Raw genomic sequence first — 4,646 nt, 5'->3', positions numbered from 1 at the left:
TATTCAGAAAAGAGTGATGAAAGGGAGATCGGGGCCTGTAAAATGGCCACAATAATCGTATCAAGAGTCACGGTGAAGTGGGGGACTTCAAACGGAACTCTAGGCCCGTAAAAACTGCCCAACAGACATAATTATACACCGAGTCTGACAAATAACAACCCGGATCTCTAATCCACAGCTCTCCGCGCTCAACATGGTAGCTCAGAGGACCAGATGCTCTCCGAACCGGCAGATGCCCTTTCACGGTGTAAGTGACAGTTAGACTGACCATAAGCCCCACACCTACAGGCTTCGTCAGGGCATAGAGATCGTCACGGCTCAGAGCTGACACAACTAGTTTGTGTTATGACTGTGGAAGCAGTCTTTGAGAGGTTTGTTTCGAATGTCATGGAATGTCTTATCATTGCTTTTGTTTACAGATAAAACAACAGCAACAGCAGGAAAGATTGATAAAAGGTTTATTGTGTGGTATCGAATCAGGTGCATTTCTTTTGGGAATACAAGAAAAATGTGTAAGGGGATGACGATAGATTCAGCTGAGAGATATACATATAACACGCAGTTGTGTTTGTAAACCATTCTGTGTCCCCTCTCCTCCGGTTAGAAAAAGAAAGAAAACTGTCAACGCTGATCCAAATGGGTTAACAAAAATTAATCTCAATTTTCCTAAAAAGAAAAAAAGAAAAAAGAAGATAATAAATGAATTAAATATATAAAAAAAAGAAATTCATTTTACCCAAATCAAAGAGAAATAGGAAGACAAAAACAGAGCATGAACGCTGCAGAGAAAGAATTAAGGTATATAAAACAATTTTTGTATGATATATTTTGACACAACTATCGACAGGAAGTCGGGATAAACGGAAATAATTAAAAAATCAAACTGATGGAAGAAAGCAAAACGAAAGTCATGTTCATGCCGTACTTTTCTTGGAATCTTTAAGAAAACGAAGCGCTGATTATTATTATTTTTTTTATCGATTCCTTTCTCAGCCCACAGTTTGGTCTTTAGGATTTGATTTAGTATTGATGCTATGATATGGAGACTCTCCAGTCACTTCAGAATCTCCGTATCGGCGACACAGAGCAGTGCCCTTGCAGAACAGGCATCCAGACAACAGAACATCTGCTGCAGTCCTGCCCGCTCCACCAAGCGCTCCGAGAGAAAACCTGGCCCGACCCAATCCCAGCGGCCCGGAAGCTCGACAGATGACTGGAGGACCTGCGACGTACTGCCGCCTTCGTCTGATAAATGACGAACGAGACAACGACAACTTCAGAATCTTTTAAATATCAACCTTGGGCACATTTTGGAGTGCTGCTTGAAGATCCCGAATCAGTACGTCAACTCTCAATTGTTGCCATGTTCCTTTACAATCCACGACCATACTGATGCAACCTGTATTGTTTTACCATGAAAGCCACCACCGTTTTAACATCCATAGCTCAAGCTATCAGTTCTTACCTCTCACGTTAGGTAACAGACTTCATCGTGGACAAAACAAGCCGTTTCAGAAGCAGGAGAAGCGAGAGTCTGACAGAACATCATGTCTTTGTCTTCAGTGTCATAAAGTTCACTTTGATTTTGATGTGACGAACTGACAATCATCCATATCTGGTTAAAAACGACAGTGTGTGTGTGTGTGTGTGTGTGTGTGTGTGTGTGTGTGTGTGTGTGTGTGTGTGTGTGTGTGTGTGTGTGTGTGTGTGTGTGTGTGAACAACTAGTCTCCATCCTTAACCCATCAGACAAGAACCCAGAACCCTCAGAAGAAGATAAGATAAGAAGATAAGATAAGAATAACTTTATTATCTCCAACTGGAGAAATTTGGTCAGGTGCATTATCACAACATAGACAAGTAAACAACATGGGGACCATAACTGTAAAAGCCAACAACAGCCCCAACAAATATTACGAAGATACAAATGTAAAAAATATCACATACATCGTTTCATACATACATCCACACACTGCAGGTAATAACTAGTATTCTTAATGTAAAAACAGAAAGAATTAAGAAACATTATTTGAATATAGTTATAAACATAGCCTACTATACTGCACATTGATTATAATAGACAGATAAGATAAGAATAAAGATGAATTGCGGAAAACCACAACCAGATAATCAGCACACACCCGCCCCGCCCCCCCCCCCCCCCCCCCCCGGCCCCCCCACCCCACACACGCGGATAACTTGATTAAACAAGAGTAATAAACATATGTTCTCAAATAAAAGCATTTCACATATTCGCTTTTAAAAACATTGCAATTAATTATTACATCGTAATTATTAAACAGAAATATATTTAGAATATGGACGTTAGCATTAGACATATTCATTGTACATTCATCCTGCATATTGCACATTATTCTTCCTACATATTGCACATTCATTATAACCAATTGTCACGTTTTAAGCTCAGTAAACACACACACACACACACAAACACACACACACACACACACACACACACACACACACACACACACACCACAACTAGAACAAGGTACAGCCTATCATGCACGGACTTTCACACGTCTCACATGAGAGTGCGCGCGCGCACACACACACACACACAGTTCTCAAGAATTTAAAAGGTGGATTGAACGTGGAATAAAAGTCTTCAGAGCTCTGGATTTCAACTTAAAAGTTCTGTAGCGTCGTCCTGATGGCAATAGCTCATAATACTTTGCTAAAATATGGGTGTCGTCAGTTGCTATCTGCCTGCTTTTTTTAACCACTCGACTTTCATACAGCTCTTGCATACTAGCTTGTTTCACTCCCACAATTTTACTGCATACACTCATGACATCGTTCAAAACACGCTTACTCCTCACTCCCAAACTTCCATACCAGCACATAAATGAAACTGTAAGCACAGACTCGATACAACATCGATAATAACTTTGAAGAATATTTGTATTTATACCAACATTTCTAAGCTTCTGTAAACAAAAAATTCTAGATTGACATTTCTTATGAATGGAATCAACATTTCTGTCAAAAGTCAGCTTATTGTCTAAGATGGTCCCTAAATATCTATATTCATTGACCCTCTCCACTGTTTGACCATCAATAACAAGGTCAGCTACAGGCAAGGGGTCTTTCCGAAAATCTATTAACATTTCTTTTGTTTTCAATACGTTGAGATCCAGATAGTTTTTCTCACACCAGGAACAGAACTTTTTAATTTCACTGAAATAAATAGCATCAGAGTTGGACAGATCTTCAATTGCTGAATCATCAGAATATTTTATGACAGGAGTTTCCTCCGTGCCTCTGCAATCATTTGTGTACAGTGTAAAAAGAACAGGGGACAGCACTGTACCTTGGGGTGCACCAGTAGAAGTAGATTTTAGAGAAGAGTGGGCAGAATGAAAGCGGACGGACTGAGTTCTACTGAGAAGAAAACTTATTATCCAAAGAGTAAGCTTCGGATCAACATCCATGCCTAGCAGTTTGAGGGCAAGGAGATGAGGTTGTATTGTGTTAAAAGCAGAAGAGAAGTCAACAAAAAGGATACGAACGAAAGATCCCGTGTTATTCAAATGAAGGAAAGCATTATGAAGGAGAGTTAGGATAGCATCGTCAGTACTTCTGTGTGCTCTATAAGCAAACTGAAGAGAGTCAAGCTGCTGTTCAGTGAAAGAAAGAAGATGTCGGAGAATAATTTTTTCAAAGCATTTCATCACTACTGAAGTCAGGGCAACAGGACGGTAATCATTTAGTGCGGCTGGATTCTTTTTCTTGGGGATAGTCTAACGCCCTGACCACCAAGCTATCAAGCTCTCTCACCCCCCCCCCCCATCCCCACCTCCTTGTTATAGTTCTACCCCTTTTTCTCAATGCTTGCCCACCCCTGCACTGCCCGATCCGACAACACCGAAATACAAAAAATATATATATGATAAAAAAAAATTTAATAATAATAATATTAATATTAATAATAATATCAATCACATTATACAAAGAAATGCTAATAATGAAAAGAAGAAGAAGTAGAAGAAGAAGAAAAGAAGGAAAAATGAATTTACTTCTATTGTCCAGTTCACGCGACAATGAACTCAAAGGGTTTTCAGTGAATCTTCTGGTGTTAGGTCATTGGTATGTACAAACGAGAGCGAAAAATGGTGCAAAAATGGTGTACACTCATGTGTGTCAGTGTATTTATCTCTTTTGTGTGTGTGCGTGTGTGTGTGTGTGTGTGTATGTATGTGTGTGTGTGTGTGTGTGTGTGTGTGTAATGGGGGAAGGGACTAATGTCATGGACACAACATTTCATAACTGAAAAAAAAGTAGACAAAGATTTTTAGTTCCTGTCATTTAAGGTTTTTGAAAAGTTTATATAATCATGTCATTTCTTCTCTCTCTCTCTCTCTTTTTTTTAAAGGCGTACTAAATAAGCATTGCCACAGTTCCAGTCATAAGCCTGTTTTCATTGTGTAAAAGTAAACGTTAAGTCCGTGTATTCATTTAACTTACAACATTCCATAAAGGAAAATGAGAAAGAGAAGGGGGGGGGTGGGGGTGGGGGGTGAGGGGGTTGGGGGTCGGTAGGTGGTGGGCAGGGCTCGGGTGGGGGGGCGGGGGGGGGGGTGGGGGGGTAGCTCTTGCCCCCGTGGCACCGTGTCACGTGGTCTG

Source organism: Babylonia areolata, chromosome 20 (genome assembly GCF_041734735.1).
Source record: "Babylonia areolata isolate BAREFJ2019XMU chromosome 20, ASM4173473v1, whole genome shotgun sequence".
Taxonomy (NCBI): domain Eukaryota; kingdom Metazoa; phylum Mollusca; class Gastropoda; order Neogastropoda; family Buccinidae; genus Babylonia; species Babylonia areolata.
Note: the sequence above shows the minus strand (reverse complement) of the source record.